This window comes from Quercus lobata, chromosome 12 (genome assembly GCF_001633185.2).
Source record: "Quercus lobata isolate SW786 chromosome 12, ValleyOak3.0 Primary Assembly, whole genome shotgun sequence".
Lineage (NCBI taxonomy): Eukaryota > Viridiplantae > Streptophyta > Magnoliopsida > Fagales > Fagaceae > Quercus > Quercus lobata.
In genome coordinates, this window is record NC_044915.1 from 10205700 (window position 1) to 10227147 (window position 21448).

General features: G+C 29.3%; 2 long non-coding RNA genes across 2 annotated transcripts; both read right to left on the reverse strand.

Moving 5' to 3' along the window:
- Positions 1 to 11398: 11398 nt before the first annotated feature.
- On the reverse strand, positions 11399 to 12938 carry LOC115972109. The gene is made up of 4 exons (XR_004087401.1): positions 12573 to 12938; positions 12334 to 12426; positions 11777 to 11832; positions 11399 to 11680 (listed from the first exon to the last, which is right to left on the reverse strand). It is a non-coding gene; the product is annotated as an uncharacterized LOC115972109 (long non-coding RNA).
- Positions 12939 to 16684: 3746 nt separating this feature from the next.
- LOC115971095 lies at positions 16685 to 21085 on the reverse strand. The gene is made up of 2 exons (XR_004087229.1): positions 21037 to 21085; positions 16685 to 16760 (listed from the first exon to the last, which is right to left on the reverse strand). It is a non-coding gene; the product is annotated as an uncharacterized LOC115971095 (long non-coding RNA).
- Positions 21086 to 21448: the final 363 nt, after the last annotated feature.

Consider the following 21448-nt stretch of genomic DNA (forward strand, 5'->3'; position numbering starts at 1 on the left):
CAGATCTTGCACTATATCATCTATCTGTCGCTCTTCTGTTGCCACTATAAAACCCAAAAACAAAATCACTTTAGAATTTTGATCCCAATTTATTAAGCAAACAAAATCATTGTGATTTTAGAACATAGGGCATCTAACATATGAGGTTTGGTATTCATTCCGTACTATCAATTTTGTGTTTTAGACCCTTGTGCTTTTGGGTTTGTCTTTGCCCTTCTTCTTATCATTTTTTTTTATAGTTGATTTGGACGGATTGAGCTGGGTGCTGAATGGGTTTTGGTCTGAAACCTCTAATTATTCTTTCATTGAGAGAGTGAACCTAAAGATGGGGGAGGTTTTCTGAGGAGGAGACTCAGAGAGACCAATGGCAGAGACACATGGAGGCCTTACTGATACAGATATTTATATTTACAATTATTTTGTAAGAAAAATAACATTTTACCCCCCTCAAATTTCAAAGTTTCTAACCATATGTGAAATGATGATATTTAAATAAATAATCAAAAAATATAAAAGGTTATACATTAGTATAAAATGTTTATATGTATAATGTAATAATGCATCTCCAAATTTATTCATTTCTTACTAATCCAGTTGGTTTTCAGCAAATGTTAGAAATAGTGTGTAAACTTATTGAGCACAGGGTGATGTAAACTTTTTCTCAAGGCTTACGGTAGATACTTTGATTTATATGTACAATAAATTTCAATGATAATATTCCAAAGGAAATGCAAAAAGCGGTGCAATTAAAGCAATCCCAAATCAAATGATTCTAATTAAAACATTTTTAATCATGGGGTGTGACTAGAATATATATTGTCAATGGAATGCTAACATGTTAGAATTTAAACTCTTAATCATAAAAGAGTGGTTAGGATTTAAGAAAATCTATTTGGTAGAGTACTGTAAGAAATCTAGAAGATTTGAATTCGAAAGAATACATATAAATATATATATATATATATATATATATATATATGAGATGGGTTCAAGTTATACCTGATCTAACTCTATAAGGCCTCGTTTGGAAGGAGGGAATGGAATGAAATGAAATGGAAAGGAATGAAAAAAATAATTTTAGAATAATTTTAGAATATTCTTCCCTTCCCCTTGTTTGGGAGTTTTAATGAAGGGAATGGAAAGCCCATTCCCTTATTTGAGAGTTTAAGTAGAAGGGAATGGAATGAGTAGGAGGAAACACTCATTCCTTTCTATTTCCTTAAAACCTAAAATTTTCATTCCCCCTGAAATTGGGAGGAATGGGAGAGAATAAAATTAGATTTAATGATTTTTTTACTAAAACTCCTAAAATACCCTTGTATATTCAATTATTTATTTTAAAATAGGGGTCTAATAGTAATATTGTTATAAAATGATTTCATTCCATTCCCTCCATATTGCTCACAAACAAGATTACTTACATTTCATTCATTTTCATTCTTTTCCATTCATTTATTTTAAAACATCCAATCAATATTACTTAATTCCATTCTTTTCTATTCCTTTCCCTTGCTTAAATACATTCTATTCTATTCCGTTCCTTTCCATTCCCTTATGATCATTCCATTCCATTCCATTCTCTTCCCTTATGAACTCCCAAATGGAGCCTAAGAGTCACACTTTTTCCATACCGTAGATTTCTAATAGATCCAACAGTTGGAAAAATAGCATTAAATGATTATTTCTTTCCACTTATTTACCTAATTAATAATAGTTTTTCTCTATCCTCATTTATTACTTTCCATAGATCTCATTGGATTTTGTTTAATGGTGTCCCTTTCTTCCTAAAATTTCTGTTGTTAGACAATGTTTCTTCTATGGTGGAAAATACAGGTCAATGGAAAAGGTTTTTTGTGTTCAACCAAAAACAAGTTTAATACAGAAAAAATGAAAACGTTTTTTTAGAATGTCACATATTCAACTAATCATCACTTAAAAACTCTCTTCTTGCATTATATAAGTTGTCAAAATCCCTTAGATATTAGATATGACAAAGCGACCGCCAACCTTAGATATTGGATTTGTTTAATGGTGTCTCTTTCTTCCTAAAATTTCTGTTGTTAGACAACGTTCCTTCTTCTTTGTTAGAACTTTTTTGTGTTTCAAATGGTTTTGAGGTTTCAATTTTCCTAATCTCCTAATTCACATACTCTCTTAAAAAAAAATGATAGAAAACTTTATGGATAGAGATGACAGCCACAGAGACAAAGCAAAGCCTCAGAAAAAACATAACTCAAACATCATACTTATATTTCTACTTCAAAACCAATTAACCAAGTCTCCTAAACGGGGAAAAAAATCTCAAAATTAAAGCTTAAAAAACCTCATGAGATTTATTTTCTTGCAAAGCATTGGTTAAGCTTCTTAATTTCGTAATTTTTGTAATAATAAAAAAATCATTTTCTTTTATCTTTTCTTCCTTTGCTCAGGTCACGGTGAGAGAAAGAAGTAGAGAATTTTGTTTTTTATTGGGTAAGCAAGAGAGAGAAAATAGGTGAGAAAAAGAAGAAGAAAATTTCTTTTTATATTGGGTAAGAAAGAGAGAGAAAAAAGGATAGAATTAATTTGTCATAAACAAGGAAGAGAAACAAAATAATCATTTAATGCTATTTTTCTAACCATTGGATCTATTAGAAATCTACGGTACAAAAAAAGGTATAACTCCATAAGAGTTACACCTATTTTAAACCATTGATTTCTCACATATCTAACGGTAGAAAAAATGCTAGTATTTATTGTTTTCCAACTCATCTCATCTAATTCATACTAGCATTTTTGTCTCTCTCTTATTCATTAAATATAACCATTTATAAACATCTTATAATAAAGTAAAAGTCAGCTAACTTCTCCGATCTCTATCTCTCTCATTTGTACCGATAAAGAAAAAATATCTCTCGGTTAACTCTCAAACCCAAATGCAGGTTTTCTTCCCCCCCCCCCCCCCCCCAAAAAAAAAAAAAAAAAAAACCCAAATGCAGGAATTTATCAATGTCCATCACAAGAACATTTTCCAATGATACTCAGCAATTTCAGTGAAATCGAGAGCCAATATTTGCGACTACCTCACTGACTACATGCCCACAGCCCAAATATTTAATAAATAAACACCATGGGAAACGGAAAAGCAAGCCAAAGTCACTGCCGCCTTGCCCAAAGGTGGTTAGGAAGACCAAGCTCAAGTCGCCTTGGCCCATAATAAGTAGGGGAAAACTTTAAAGTAAAAAATATTGGGATTGATTTAGATTTTAGAAAAAAGATGGTCTTATTTTGTAGGAGAAAAATCAAACAAGGTTTGTTTAGATCAGACATATAAAAAGGAATTCTTTAGTACCCAATAAAAATCCATTTCCAAAGGCTCTAGCAAAATTTCTTTGTTTAGATTTTAGAAAAAAGATGGTCTTATTTTGTAGGAGAAAAATCAAACAAGGTTTGTTTAGATTAGACATATAAATAAAAATTCTTTGGTACCCAATAAAAATCCATTTCCAGAGGCTCTACCCAATAAAAGGAATTCTTTGTTTTCTCTCCCTACCTGATACATAGCTTCACAATTTCTTGTTTCATTGTTTTTTTTTTTTAGTTTTGGATGTAATCCAAGTTCGTAGTTATCGGTGATTTTGCAATGCTTTTTTATTTCCCTAAAGGTTAAGATGCATATAAATGTAATAATACTTTTTTATAACCCTAAATGTTAAGATACTTATAAATGTAATAAATAAGAGAGAGACTAAAATGCTAGTATTAATTAGATGAGATGAGTTGGAAAGCAATAAATACTAGCATTTTTTCTACCGATAGATATGTGAGAATTCAATGGTTTAAAATAGGTGTAACACTTTTGAAGTTACACCAAGTATAACTTAAACCCATCTCATATATATATTTTCTAGTTTATTATAACCATTTAAATATTATACAAAGATCCTATCAATAAAATATATCTTATACACTTTCTCAAAATATATATATATATATATATATCTTATACAAAGAGATTATTTTTTAAATAATTATTTTTAAAATGAATTTTATTTTGAGAATAATTATTTATAATTTTGTGATATTTATTCATTTTAAATTTATAGTAATTCGATTCTATTTACAATAAATAACATACATATATATAATTTTATACATTTATAATATTAAGGTAAACCACAAAAAAACTACATCCCCTAAAGAATTATTTTTGACTCTACAATTCCAGAGAGAGAAAACTTGAATGAGAGAGAGAAGAAGAAGAATAATGGCCAAAGACCACCACACCCACAGCTATACACTGCTGGGGATGGTTAAGATTTGAATGCCTTTTTTTTTTTTTTTTAAATAAAAATAAGAAGAGATTATTAAAAGAAAGCTTTTAATTAGATTTTAATTTTAGTGAAAAAATATTAAATCTTATTTTCAAAGTGAATTTTCAATCCTAACAATCAGATAAGCCGTTTAACCTAATTCCAATTTTTTTTTTTTTTTTTTTTTAAAGAAAAGAAAAGAGAGAGAAACTGGAGAGACAGAGAGATAGAGAGATAATCAAGCATCAACCACCAGCGGCCATTGACCCACCGACCACGCCGTCAGTGCTGGCCTCTCCAACATCCAATTTCAAGTATTTATTCTCTCTCTCAAAACCTAATAATGGTATGATTTTTCTCTTATGCTCTTTCTCCACCTCATACGTTTATAGTTTGTGTGAATATGTGATTGTGGATTTTATTTTTTTTTTGGGCTGAGGATGATTGTGAATTGAATATATTGAATAATTGATCTTTGAATTTGTGATTGTGTTTGTAAGTATGTTTCTTAGGGCCTATTTGAATTGAAGGGGAAGGAGGAGAATATAGTAGAGTAGGGGCTGTAAAAAATATAAAATAATGTTTATTTGTTTGACTGTTTGTTGGTAGTAAGGACAACAATAGGAACATGCACAAACAAACCGACAGACGGGAGTGATTCAGGAAATAAATCTTAAAGTTTGGAAAAGTGTGCTAGTAGCGCATTATAAATTCATAATGTTGTTTTTTGGCGTCTATGTTTGTGGTTTTGTGGATTTTGTAAATGACGGTTTGCTTGGCTTTTGGATTAGGTCCATTTAGGATTTAAGAAGTTTGGGTATTGCTTGTTAATTTTGTCTTCTCAAATATGGATGTTTTTAAATGTGTTTTTGATATTATCAGTGGTATGGTAGTGTGAGTTTAGATTGCTCAAAAAAATTCATGCTGTTGGTAGTGGGTAAGTAAGGGTGTGTTTGGGGCATGGGTGAGTAACAAAGATAAAAAAGACAAATAAATAATATAATAAAAATGTCATAACTTTTTTTTTTCTTATACTTCAAACTTTTTAGCTTGAAATCCTAAGTCCATTTTTGTTCTCAAACATGGATGTCTATTTGTGACTGTCACAAATTTGAGTTCTTTTCACATGTTGACCTATTTATATGGTTTTCACAATTGTGTCCTCACCTCGTTATTCTTTCTAACATGTTAGAAATTTTTATTAAATTGGTTTTATTTAGAAATTTTAGACACTTTTCATACTTGAATTAAACATGTGTAGTCTTAGTCAAAGGAACCAACTATTTGAATGAGATATTAGTTATTGAACAATGTATTATATATGTGATTTCAGATATGAACCAATGTGCATATCGTTAGTATAGAAACTAGTTTCTTCTATAACTTAACACTGACTTTTGAGGTTGATAAAATATACAGTTGGAAAATTGTGAAGGTCACTATAAGGGACAGTTGGATCCTTTGAAAGGGGATTCACTAAATAAGGTTTTGTAAAACTCTATTCACGAGGCTATATATCTTCTTTTGTTTTGTGTTTTGTTATTGCAATGGTACTCTCTATTTTATATTGAATAGAATGAAATGGAATGGTACTCTCTATTTTATCTTGTTTGGGAGGAAGGAATAGAATGAAATGGAAATGAATGAAGAAAATAATTTAGAATATTATTCCCTTTCATTGTTTGAGAGTTTTAATAGAGAAAATGAAAAGTCTATTCCCTTATTTGAGAGTTTAAGTGAAAGGAAATAGAATAGGTAGAAGTGAACACTTATTTCTTTTTATTCCTTTAAAACCTCAAATTTTCATTTTTCCAAAATTAGAAGGAATTAGAAGGAATGAAATTAGATTTAATGACTTTTTTTACTAAAATTTCCAAAATATCCCTATATATTCAATCATTTATTTTAAAATATGAGTCTGATAGTAATATTATTATAAAATGATTCCATTCTTTTCCTTTTATGTTACTTCCAAATAAGGTTACTTATATTCCATTCATTTGCAATTTTTTCCATTTCTTTATTTTAAAACATCCAAACAAGATTAATTAATTCCATTCATTTCCTTCACTTAAATATATTCCATTCCTAAATGCAAAAACATTTAGTGGCTATTTGCCCATTATTTCACTATAAGTTATAGTTGGATCATTTGAAAGGATATTCACTTAATAAAGGATTGTAAGACACTATTCACGAGGCTATCTCTTCTATTGTTTTGAATTTTGTTATTGCATTTACATTAGTATAGAATCTACAACTTAATTTTTTTAATTCATTAATTTTGGTATTTTTATATAATTTTTGTTATTTTAGGTTTAGGGTATTTATTTCCTTGTTTTTAGGTGCTTTTTATGCTTTTTAAATTTTAAGTCAAATATGGTTTCTATTGTGGTTAGGTATTAATTAGAAGTTATTTTAGAATATATTTTCTTATCTGTCAAGTTTTACAAGACTTTTAAATGGACCTCTAAATTTGTAAACATTTTTCTAGTATTATTAATATTAATAAAAATTCAGACTTTTTTCTATTATTTTTCTAGTAGATTCTAGAATCCTTTCTCATTATGAATTCAAGGAATTCTCATGGATTTGAGGTTATTTTTTAGAAGCAAAAATGTTTTGTTTATTGTTTTTCTAGTAGTAGACATGTTTTCTTTCTTGACGCTTCCGCATCCCGCATCATTAGTTGTCATATTTGTAGTGATGAAGTTTAAGGTTTGTGATTTTTTTTTTTTTTTTTTTTTTTTTTTTTTTTTTGGGTCCATAGCTAAAGGCATCTAATTTACAAAAATTAAAAAAAAAAAAAAAAAAAAAAAAAAAAAACTAAAAACATCTATCCAAAGTCTTTAATTTATTTAATTGGAGATTTGAATTAAATATGGGTTTATAAGAATTATATTTTGTTATATTACTCTCTTCTTGTTTTGTACTGTATTGAATAAATATATGATGTATTTTTTTTTTTTTTAATGAATGAAAAATAGCATCTTTCACTTGGGTGTAACTATAGTGACACCTTACTTGCTAGGTCTGGACTTGTGAGAGCAGGGGATTCGGATAAGTCATAGCTGTACTCCCAGTCCCGTCGAGGTCACTAGTGAGTATGAGTCGAAAGCATGAAGTTATTTCGCAGGCGCTTTCCATTATGGGATTCGAACCTAGGACCTCAACCTTTCAAACCCTTAGGAATGAGCTCATGACCACTAGACCAACCATAATATATGATGTATTCTATTTCTAGTGCAAATGTGTTGTATTGTGTATTTTACTTGTAGTGCAAATGAATTGTATTATGTTCTATACTATTTTAAGTGATAGCAAAATAATTCAACATTTATTTTTTGGGGAAAAGCATTTTTATGTTTGGGATACTGTACAATTTTCCTCCTAATTTTTGGAATCGAGCAATGTCCCTCTATGTTTAAAAAAAAAGAACAAATCCACTTATTCCGTTACTCTATCCGTTAATTTTAACATAATCTTTTGATTCCTAAAATATTGTGAGATCTGTAGCTAATTTACTAGCAAATTCTACTCTACTATCTTCTGTCCTCCCTACCCAAACCAGCCATAAGATTTAGGAATATTGGATAGTGGGGGACATTATGAACTCCGTACGTGTGTGTTTCTAGTGTGAAACAGAGTTTGGTAAAGGTAAATTTTAATACCTTATTGGTTAAGAGAAACGGCTGGCAGCCATTCTCACTCACTTTTTTTATTTTTTTTTTTTATAGTATTTTTAGTTGGAGAATGATTCATGTGTCCTTGACTTGAATTTTTTACCACTTTAAATTTTCTTAGTTTTCTATTTTTATGGTTTAGAATTATTACTTGTACTAAACCTGGCCAAATTGTGGATTGAAGTTTCAAATCGCAATGGATTAGAGCATTAACATTCAGTATCTAAAATATTTTCAATTTTTATATTTTAAAAACTATTTTATCTATTATACCGTGCTATATTACAATACACTCAACATTCTAATTTTTATTTTACAACAAAACACATTAAAATAATATATCTACACAATAAAATAATATAACCCAATACTCAAATAAAACCCAAAACCCAATAAAATATTATTTTTTTAAAACACCATCTTGCTACAGTACCATATTATTTATAAGATGGTACATAATATGGTACTGTAGCACAATTGTATTTTTTTTTTACAATTAGAGTTTTAGATAATGCACACTTTTATTGTTTTGGTGCTATAAATTTATAATTTGGATGTCAATGTTCTTAAAAGGAGGCGAAATGAGAATGTTCGTATTGAATTTGTTTGTTTTTTTTTTTTTTTTTTTTTTTTTTTTTTTTCAAGTCCTTACCTTTTATTATAATTTTTGTTTTTGGGTTGTCTTTTTTTCATAATTTTTGTTATATAATCTAGGTTTTGGTTTATTGGGGTTTTGGTTTCAAGGGAACGACTATATGGAGGTTTCAAGAGATTTACTCAAGTTGTGTTTACTTGGGTTAAGTTTAGCCGAGCTTGAGGATGTTTTAGACTTTTTATATTTAGTTGAGGATATTTTAAACTTTGTATAATGGAATATTTCAACAATTTAACCAAGAGGAAATTATGAGTTTCATCTCTAACATTAACTTTATGTGTCAATTTGGTCCCTAATATTTCAAAGGTGTTAGTTTAGCTTCTAATATTTTATTATTGTATGAAAATGGTCTATACTGTTAAGTGTTGGATAGAAAATGTTGACATGGTTAATGACCAAAATAAAATATATATAAAAAAAAAAAGAAGCTAAAATGCAAAGTGCACATTCTAAATTTAACTAAAATTTATTTCAATCTTTTTAACTTAATTTCATTCAATTGAACCATATAAATTTCAAAGTTATTCAATTTAAGCCTTTTGTCTAATTTTGTTAAAAGAAATTGTCCTTAAGTATGAAATTAACTAATGAAACAAGATTTTTTGAAAAAAAAAAAATTACATAAAATTTTTTTATTAATTTTATAGATATTTTTCAAGTGAAAAATAAAAATTTTTAAGTGCATTTAAAAAAAAAAATTGGACAGAATCCTTGAATTGAATAAATTTCAAATTTAGAGGACTCAATTGAAAAAAAAAATAATAATTAGAGAACTACAATAAATTTCAATCAAATTTAGATGGGTATAATATGCATTTTAGCAAAAATAAAAATAAAAAATGATTTTCAATTACCATGTCAGCATAAACTTATTAAAAAAAATACTCCGTAATAATAATAACTAGTCGCCAACCCGTGCGATGCACGGATAAGCTATTAAATATGAGAAATTAAAAATACGCTTTGCTCTCCAATCTAATAATAATAATAATAATGAGTTTGGTCAAAAGTATAAAATTTATCTCACAGTGCCATTTAAAAATACACTTTTCTCATCATAAATAATGTAATAAATACAATTAGAGAAAGATTACCAAATCGTTGATTTCATTAAAAATAACATTTTGTAAATTATCTTCAGGCTTGGAAATGCTCTCAAAATGTTGAAGAACATAATATTCACTTCAATGACATGTTAACCCTTTTGAAGTGATGTAAAATTCTCAATATGCTGAATTTACTTAATAGAGGATCACCAAATAGGAATGACACATAATTCTTGAAATTGAGCCATATATAAACCTGTGTCTAAAAATGAACAACAATTTCATATCAAAAGTTACAATATATGCACACTACAATAAGTACAAAGGAAATTGATCGTGCAAGAATACATATTTTGCATCAAGTTAGGCTCACGTTCCACTTAAAACTGAAACTTAACACAAATTCTGGTATCAAGATTCTCCGAATGTCATAAAGACCAATACCAAACTAAATAGATGGATTGTAGAGAACCAAATTCCAGGTACACAAGCTATCCTACAATTATATTATGACTATTTGATAATCCTATTAGATCTCTAATGCTCATAATCCTCTGTTTTATTACATATAAGTAAAACAAATAAATTTAACAAAATCTAACTTTTTGGTCATATGCTTGCATAAGCTTCAACTCATTCTCTAATCTCTCTATTAATTCATTTGTAGAAAATTTTTATGAACAAACTTTATAAACTGATAGAGAACATTATACAAACATATAAAAACAAAACCCACAATGGTTTTTATGAATTTAATTAAGAAAAAGTTATTGTTGAAAGTTGAAGTACAGTCGTAAGTGATGTTTTTAAAAACTGTACATAAGCAAATAATCTAATAAACTAACAATCACTAACTACTAATTATTAAGATGGGATGAAGTTTGAAAAGGACAAATTTATTTGGAATCAAGTAATTGTAAACATCACATATATGAATGCGAAAAGAAAAAGAAGAAGTACAAGTAGAAATCTATCTTGGGTTGCAACAATAATGGAAATGAGCAACCACATTTATTGTATAAATTCAAACCATAAATATTGCAATATATACCTATAAATAGATATCAATAGTTATATAAATTGCATCATCAATGACATGTTTTTTCATGAGACATATCTTTTTTTTCTAGGACTCCAAAACTCATACTAAAATCTAGTCTAAAGGAATTAAGAATGTGGAAGACACGCATATAAAGGCCAAAAAGTATTCAAGACAATCAATGTATCAGCTCTACTAATTCTTTGACTTCGCAGAATTAGAAAGAACAGGTTGAGAGAAAATTTCAATTGAATCCAATACCGTTCAAAGCTAAACTTTACCCCTTGGGAGTTATTAGCTTTGCCAAGATGGACTGTTTATGGTAAAGAAATTGTACGCTTCACTTGGCAAAATTAATTCCCAGTTTCCTAACACTTGAAAAGGAAAAAAAATATATATTACAATCAACAACCACAATGTCAAAAGGAAAATAAATATATATTACAATCAACAACCATAATGTGTTCGTGTCCATCATTGTTCACTTGAGCTAATGAGCTAACCAGAATAATACATAGACTTTAAATTGGCAGGTCTTAGCCTGCTAAGATAATGCTCAAACCTAATTTTTTTTAGAGGATATGCATGCATTGTATCAATTAAACATAAAAATGATACAATATCATCTTTTATCTCCATTGATCTGTACCTTTATGATGTACTTTTATAACCAAATGGGATAATAGGAAAAAAAGAAGAAGCTTGTTGCTAGATATTAGACTTTCATAACAAAACAACAATATAATAGTATGGTTCGATATCAATGGATTGAAATTATATTTAAGCTCATTGGTGGGCTAGCAAACATAAAGAAAAATAAAGAAAACCAAAGTGAATCTGAATATGAAATGGCAATCCTTTGCTCCATGAAATCCAACCTTCTGCATAGTAGCATAGGCTAGGTAGCAAAGGCCTTGCAATAGCACTAATCTTGGTTTTACAAATTGGCCCACAATTCTACCAACCTATAAAAACAATAATGATACAAAAATTCACAATACAAATCCAATACCAAGGAATATTCATTCAAGAACTTCTTTTGATAAAAATGAGAAACTTACCTTAATAGAGAAATGAAGAGCTCCATTAACATTTTCTGGTACATGCTTATGCAAATCTGCAACAATAGTATAGTACTCAAACTTTAAAATTAGAATTCAGTTATTTATTAATTTAAGATATAGATATGTGGCTAAGTTTAAAATTATTCACTTTCAAAATTTAATTGATCTAATGCACATGGCTGAGTCTAAAATTATTCACTTCCAAAATTTAATTGATCCAATGCCCTCACATAAATTAAATCCCAGCCTGCTTGAATTGGTATTAAGTTTGTCTGGTTGTGAAAATACTTTGGAAGCTTTATATCAAACAGATGGTGTGCGTCTATGAAAAGTGAAACTATTTTGCTTCTAGGAAAGTTAATTAAACCTGGATTAGAAGAGAAAGATGAAGAATAAGAACAAAGAATTTATCGGCTATGAAATCAGAATGCATTTATCTTGATTTATATGAAATGTGAATAGAAGTTTTTGCATATATTTATCTGCTAACACATTCACTCCGCTAATTCAAAAACTTTCATCCAACCAAATCAAGACATCTATAGAATTCTTACCTCGGGTTTGGACTTCTTTTACAGAGGAGACTGGCTTCAGTTGCAGTTGAAGGCCAAAACCCAACACACCCTAGGGTTAGGAAGTGAAAATCCCTAAAATGATAGAAAAACCTAATTAAAGACAAAATCCCTAAATTGACAGAAAAATCTAATTAAAGACAATAGGAAAAGATATTATTCATAGATTAATTGAGAAATACAGAGAGAATGGTCTGATACGGAGAAGGGGTTTGGCCGACCTGTATCTGCGATTGGAGTGAATCACTTCAGAGGCGTTTTGGACGACGGAGAAGGGGAATGGGATCGGGTTTTGGAGGAGTTTTAGGTTTGTGAATCTCAAGGTGGAAGATGGATCCTTATAGATTCTAGCACCCATGGTGTGGGTGGATTACATCAAGGGACAGGTTTCTGGAGCTTTTTCGTATTGCTAGTCACAAGGATGCTAATATGGGTCTGGGTTTTGGATGATGGAGAAGGGCTTTGGCCGTAGGGTCTGTTTTGGACGACGGCGAAGGTCTGACTGTGAGGCGTGTATTGGATGACAGAGAAGTGGAACGGGGAAGGAGAAGGGGAACGGGAGATAGAAAATCAGATTTTAGTCTTTTTGTATTATTAGGTTTGATGTATTATCGGGTATTTAAAAATCAGAATTTTTTTTTTTTAAATAATGCTGACGTGGAAAATTGTAGGAGCTTCAAAAGCTTCGGTTTTATATAGATATATAGATAATAACAGATAACTTAGAAACCTCACGTACAAGCTTTGTTCTTTCATTCATTGAGATAAGATAAGATCGAAATCCCTAAGACGTTGTTCTTTGAGATCCAAGTAAGAAAGTTGTGGAGAAAGGTAATTAAGGGAAATGAGGAAGATTCAACCTGCGCACTGCGCAGACCTCCAAGATTTATATGGGCGATGTGGATAAGATTCAGGGATTTTATTTAAATTTTGCCAGCTGGTTGAAGAGGACGATTTTGGAGAGGGATGTCGTGGTGATGACATGGATGTGGAAGGGACTAAGTTTCATTTGATTTAGAGGTTGATTGAGATGGGAGCGATTTGTTTGATTGATGATATCTTTGTTGAGTGTCATTAGTCATTACAATAGATGCAGAGTCAGCAGAGATGTACTGGTAAGAGAGTAGTGTCAAGTATAAGAAGACTATATGCTCGGTACTTGGATCATTTTTCTTCACTTAGAGAGACTGGGGTTCTTGTACATCAATGGTGGTAACCATATGACTTGGTTCCAATTTTACTTTAAAATTTTTGTTTTAGATATATTCCTGCTTATTCTTCACAGTGAAGAAAGAGATGAAAGTGAAAATGGTTGAGAAGAAATAGAAGAAGAGACTGCCTGCACAAGAGGTTGTTTTGAAAAAGAGAAGCACATGCACAAACTATTTTACAATATTTTTACAAATTGTTATTATGGATAACTTTTCATTGACTTTTATTTAGGCCTACCACTAACATCACATTTTCATTTATCAATAATCACTGGTCATATTAGCAGTTTGTAAAATATTTTGTAAAAAAGTTTGTGTCTTTAGTATTACTCTTTGAAAAAATAAAATTTTAATTATTTTTTAATGTTTATGTTGATGTAGTAGACCCACCACTAATATCATTTTTTTATTTACCAATAATCACCGGGCCACATCAATAGTTTATAAAATATTTTGTAAAAAAGTTTGTGTCCCTAGCATGGATGTCAATACCATACCGTACCGGCCGTACCGGCCAGAATATACTGTACTGGTCAGCAATCCGGTACACTCAACCCCCATGTTTCGTACCGGAAAAAATACTGGCCGTACTGGCCAATTTCGGGCAATACCGGCCGATACAGAAAAAAGTTTTTTTTTTTTTTTTTTTTTTTTTTTTTTTTTTTTTAAGTTTTGTAATTTTTGAATTTTTGTTAGGAAAAAATGGTAACTTATTTGTATTAACTTATTAGTATTATTTGTTTTCTTAGTATGCAATGGTAACTTTTAAACTTTCTATTTTATTTTTTTATTTTTTTTCCGTTTTAATTGATACTAAAGTCTAAAACCATGAATAATTAGTTCTAAATTGAGGAAATGTTTTATGGTAAACTTTTATATTTATTATAATATATATATACACAAACACATACATACATACATATATATATATATATATATATTTATATTTATAAATATAAAAAATAGCGATAAACCCGAAACGGTACACCGGTATCAGAAATATATCGTACCGGTGGCCAAACCGATACGGCTTCCGGTACGGTATTGACATCCTTGGTCCCTAGCATTACTCTTTCAAAAATAATAAAATTTTAATTATTTTTTTAATGTTTATGCTGATGTGGCAGACTATTTGGCATGAATATATATTTTTTTAAATTTTGGTCATCACTCATCAGTCATGTTAGCATTTTAACATAGCATGCTAAATTTTAAATTTGACTACAAAAATAAAATAATAAAAGTTTAAATAATTTATATCCTAAACCAACTCGAAATACGTTTAAATTTTAAAATTTTTATTTTAAAGCCATTCCTTTAGATTTGAAAAAGCCAAAGCAATACTAAAGCAGCCTATTTATCTTACTCTAATAGCATTCACAACAGCCCCCTCAAGCTAGTACTATATAAAAACAATGGTGAAATTTTATCAACAAAGCTTCAAGAATTTAAAATACCACATGCAATTAAAATTTTATTACTGTATAACTTACAGTGATTTTTTTTTCTTTTATTTTTATCATGTATTTTATTAAAAATTTTGACAATATTAGTAAAATTATTATTTTTAATTTGTGATTTTTAATTGACTTGTGAATCTCAAGGATATACTCCCCCCAAACCCAAAGAATTTGATTTCTCATAAGGTGCCAACAGAGTCCTATAAGTAATATCCGCCGATCCTTGGTCAGCATCGTTTATGGTTAAGATTAGGATGGTATTTAATCGTCTTCAAGCCCCCAACTTTCATTTTTTGATTAATGAAAACATCCTTGGTTAGTTAGGTTTAGGATGGAGAGAACGTTGTCAAACCCAGACCTGATGAATCTTTTATATCCTAAATAAGTCCCAAATACTTTTTGTGGGGACACGATTTTCAACCCAAGCTCAAAATGTATGGGATACTGACCCAGTGAACCCAGTACAATAAATTTGTAGAGAGTGGGTAGAAGAACTAGGCTTTAGTGAATGAGATAACAGTTATAATGAGTTTTCAAGACAATCAAACAGAAAAGAACCAAGCTTGTTCAAGAAAGTTTGTCCTCGGCACGATCCGAGGAGCTCTGTTCTAGTATATATTGGATGATAATGGTTACAGGAGTTGTTGAGATTTCTACAGTGCTTTCTCTTCTCATTTTTCTCCTCCTGATCTTTGGAGTCTCTACTCTTATTTATACTACACATCTTCCTTCATCTCTACCCTACACGTGGATAGTTGATAGTTTATGTTGATACTTGTCCCATCAGCCCCCTCTAGAAGTCTTCTGGGGTGGTTGTAAGGTTGCAATAATACTGTACAGAGGTCACTTTCTCATTAATGCGGCTAGGGAGCTAGCTGGGGTGCATTTAATGCGGTGATAGCAGCTTTTCCCAAGATATTTTGGGATTTTTCTCTGTTTTTTGTTCCTGCAATGCTTATCCATATTTCCAGAACTTTATGGATCGCACCTCTAGATGGCAGGCATCCTTTATGGACCTCGGCCTTGGCTAGCTGAGGACAAATTCATCCTCGGCACAAACTCCTAGGCCATTATGTTCAATATTGTCTTCCTTATCCATTAGCATGGGTTTTTTTGGCTATACTTACCCATCCTCGGACGGCTCTTTATCCTTGACTTGGGCATTAAGCCCAAAACCCAATTGTATGATCTAGGCCCATGACCCCACACTTTTAAATTTTAAAATTTTATCTTAAAGCCATTCCATTTAGATTTGAAAAGGCCAAAGCAATACCAAAGCAACCAATATATCTTACCATGAGTTTTTTGTTTTTTTTTTTTTGTTTTGTTTTTGTTTTTTGTTTTTTTTTTTTTTGGTTGAGGAGATATCTTACGAATGATGTGAGCTCAGTTATCTAAAAAATGAACATATAAATATTTAACCAAACCAATCTATCTAAAGCACTTTTGCACAAAATCAAACCATATCTATCATTTAATCCAAAAGGTAATCTAAGACAATAAGTAGATGTGAAAATAAAAATAATAATAATCAAAGAATAAAACTAGATGTGGCATATCAGCATGGAGAAGAAGAGTTAGAATGGATCCGTACCCGTGGGAAAGAGTTCCGTTATTTTGTTTCTCACTTGAGCTTGCTCCGACTTTGTTTGTTTTGGAGATTGTTCTGACATTGTTTTTTCTGTAGATTGTTGGGACATTGTTTGTTTTGGAGATTGGTCCGACATTATTTAAATACCTATACCAAAAGAAAATGCATGAAACCCAAACGTTTCAAAACCCTGATGAGTTAAAAAATTAAAACCCAAACTTATCTTATATAGCTATTATTAGGATATTCAATAACAAATAAGTTCTATCAATCAAGTTCACATCCTCCTATCAAAAAAAAAAAAAAAAGTTCACATCACAAAGAATGCATCCACGCAACACGTTTGTAATCCAAAACAACTTGATAATTCTCCATTAAAAAAAAAAAAAAGAGCACTGTTTATTCAACCTATATGCTCTCCATTGTATTTGAGAGAGAGAGTGGTCAAAAAAAAAAAAAAAAAAAAACACAACAGAAATTTTAGAGTTTGGAGGTCTAGGGGAGAGAAAAATGTTCAAGTTGCAAGATTTGCAGCATATTATAATTGTCTTTTCAAAAATAAATATAAAAAGTTATCAAAAAAAGTATAAAATACAACAAGAAGAAGAACCACGTGGGAGAAGAATAATAAAGAATAATAAAGGCAAGAGTTAAAAATTTTGAAACTTTTGATAACAAAATTTAGTAGTACCTATTATTTATACTTTAATTTAAAGACTGCAGAAATAAAAAGTTTCACATAAAATTTTAGTAATAGAATTTTAATTAAATTCCTTAGTAGAATTATATTTTTAAGAATTAAGAAGTCTTAAGCACTCACGTGCACATATAATATATATATATATATATATATATATATATATTAGTATTATGCCCGTGTGATGCACGGCTTAATCAAGAATCATATGTAAATTAATGAAAATAAAAAATAATAATTTTTATATTAATTAAAATAAAATAGATAATAAAAAATAAAATAACCTTTTACTCTATTTTTTTTTAAACGAAGTAACCTTTTACTTTAAGTAATATAATGAATGCATATTGTGTAAGATTAAGTTTTTATTAAAAAAATCATATATAAGTCCAAAATTAATTGAATGGAATATGGTAGATAACTATGCAACTAATATAAAAGGAGATGCTTGAAAAATATAAAGGGAGTTTGCATAATTAAAACTCAAGTGCATATTTAAATGAAAAACCTTGAATTCAATAATTAAAAATAAAAATAATTGAAAGCATATTTAAGTGATAACCTCAATGTAATACTTAAGAATTATGAACAACCTAAATTACAAAACATTAAAAAATAAAAGTAGATAAACTTATGTAAGAATTGAATTTTTGTCTTTGAAAGTGTGGGGGGAGGCACCAAATTTCACCCTATCAAAACAAAATGTGTAAATATAAACTTCAAGAAATTTTTTTGAGAAAAACTTTTGATCAAGTGCTTTGGAACCTCAATGAAACTCCCCCCCCCCCCCCCCAAAAAAAACATGAATAATAAAACAAAAAACAAAATTGGGAATTTATTTTTTGAAGCAAAGAGGGGGGACTAAATTTGAGAGAAAAACAAATAACAAATAACCCTAAAAAATGATAGATACTTGGATGTTCAAAATATTAATTGAAAAAAATCATGAATCTGGCTTTATTATTTATAGTGACCTGAAAATCTAAAGATGAGAGTCATGATATAATAAAATTATTATCCATAATCGTTACTATATTTATCCAACAAACAAAATTTCAACCATAGTAAACTTCAACCCAAAAAAGATTTGTTAAGAAGTTGTTTCTATTTAAAATAATAATTTTAAGTTGTGAAGAAGTTGTTATAAGAAAAAAAAAAAGAAAAAAAAAAAAAAAAAAAAAAAAAAAATTTTATTTAAAATCAAATACCATAAAAATCAAGTTGTTAACATTAATTACAATGTTTTTCCCCAATATATGATAAAGATCAAGTTATTAACGTTATTAGTTTTTTTTTTTTTTTTTGGTTATCCAAAAATTTGATATTTATCCAAAAAATAAATAAATTAAAACAAAATATATTTGGAAAAAAAAAAAAAGGTAGATAACAAATTTATTATTTATTCCTCCCTATACATATATCCTCCCAATGAAAGTGTTTTTTTTTTTAAACCAGTCCAATCCATGTTGAAAGTAGAGATAATTTTGGAATCCTAGTTACCCTTAAGCAAAAGTTAAACGAATGTTAAGGCACGTTTGGAATAGAGTGTCATTTTCTCAAATCAAAGGATAAGAATAGGGAGTATAATTATTTTTTTTATTTTTTATTTTTTTTTTTATTGATGACCTATCCTAAAATTGCTACAATCCTAGTATCATACCACGGTTGAGTACCTCATCATTGCTTTTCTAGTACCCTAACAATTTTAGGACATGTCATTAAAAAAAGTTGTAGTAGTCAAGCTCAATGTTGGTGTACATGTTGACGCAATTACCTTCACTCCTCTGATCATAGTAGCTCGAAATGCTAAGGGGTGACGTAAAAGGATACTATGTGAAGTTGCAGCCTTCTACTGGGCCTTATCGTGAATAGAGATTCTAAATTATGTGGATTAAATGGATTAAATGAAGAATTTGGATTGTAATCAAATTGAGATTTTTATCAACTTAAAAATTATGGGAGAAGAAAAATTATATATATAACATTTTTTAAAAAATCTAAAAATCTAAAAAAATTTCTGCAATTTGGTGCCATCACTTTGCGCAACTACGGTGTTTAAGCCCAACTTTTATTATATAATATATGATATGATGTATAAGAGAATCATGTAAAAATGAGTACACTAAGATTGTGTCCATGCCTTATCAAAAAAAAAAAAAAAAAAAAAAGTGTCTATGCAATGCTTGGTTTAATAAAAATTAAAAAACTAAAAAAAAAAATTCAGTAATATCATTGAAGTGGAACAACTATACAAACAGTAAAAAATAAAATTCTCACCAATATATATATATATATATATATAGACAGTAAAAAAAATTAAAAAATAAAATAAAATAACTTAAATTATGTGGTAAAAAACATGACGTAAGATTGAGTTTTTATCAAAACCAAAATTATGGTACATTATATGTTTATTTTAAATTTCTTAAAAATTTCATATTAATATTGTTAAATTTGTAGAAACTTTTATAATAGAATTTTACTTAAAACAAATTATATTAGTAATATTAATGTACTCTTTGTGCCCTGCTTGGTAGAGATATAATATGACGTGTAGTACTTATGATCCTACTCTGCTCCTTCAAATTCTCTCAATATTAGAGAAGTTTTTTCTTTTTTAAAAGGACAATATTAGAGAGGTTAAATAGGAACGTTGGGAAATTAAATACTCTCTCTCTCTCTCTCTATCTATCTCTCTCTCTCAATAAAGGTCCGTTTGGATGGAGGAGTGGAAAAGTGGGAGAATGGAAAATTGTGGGAAGATAGAAAAGTGAGAGGATGGAAAATATTTAGTTTTCCCTCTTATATGTTTGGTTGGAAGGGTGGAAAAATGGGAGGGTGGAAAACTCTTTTGTTTGGTTGGAGAGAAAAAGGGAAGGATGAAAAATGTAATTTATATAAATTGACTATTATACCCTTGTTGTATAATATGTAAGAAATAAATTTATTTATACTTATTACATAATATTAAATTTATCACATCACATATATAAATTTATATTATTATTTTTTTTATTATAATGTAAAAATTAGATCAGGTCATATTTGAAAAAAAAAAAAATGTTCAGGTCACATTGAAAAAAAAAATGTTCAGGTCATGTGAAAAAAAGAAAAAAGAAAAAGGAGAACGTTTCAGGTCACAAAAAAAAAAAAAAAAAAGGAAGAACGTTTCAGGTCAAAAAAAAAAAAAAATGGGGAAGAAGAAGAACGTTTCCAGGTCACGTGAAAGAAAAAAAAAAAAAAAAAAAAAAAAGGAAGAAGGGAGGGCATTACCGTAAAACTACACTAAGGCAGTTTTCCCCTCCTTGCTTTTCCTCCCAATTTGGGAGGAAAAAATTTGTGGGCCCAGGGAGAAAATTTTCTCCCTAGTTTTCCACTCCTTCTATTTTCTTCCCATTCCCAAACAGTGGAAAACTGAGTTTTCCACCCCATTTTCCCTCTTATATTTTCCATCCTCCCTATATTCCATCCATCCAAACACAGCCTAAAAGAAAAACATTGGAAAGATTCCTCGACCCTTCCCTTTTCTCTCTCCTCTGTTCAAACATCCATAATCTACAACTTTCGCAACACAGAAAAGTTGATAGCAATAAAAGGTAAAATGTACACATTATGTGTTTTGAGCTATACTGGCAATATTCAATAAAGAACATAGAAATAAATACAGTGATAAGAAATAATTTAAAATAAAAAATAGCAACGACCATGAGGAAGAAAGTGAAAAACCTGGTAACTTGGTTGGGTTTGAGAGCACAATCACTTCAACCTCTCAAAGTAAAACAACTCGTGTCCTCCATCTCCCGACTCCCCTCCTTTTATAATCTCCTAAATAGCATAAGAATAAAGTAAGATGGAATCTTTTGACTTTATTCTATGAGAATTTTCCTCCAAGTACATATGGAAATTTGTAGATGTTAATGTGAATATTTTAGGAAGTAGACATTTTTTTTGTGGTATTATAATACATAAACACCCATGTTATATCATTCTCAAAAAAATAAATAAATAAACACCCATGTTATACATAAACCGTATGAAGACTACAGTAAATAGATATACTCAAAATTTGATGACATGGTTTTTTTCATGTACTTGCTAAAAAATTCCCACAAGTGAGTTGTGACCAGATACATGAAGA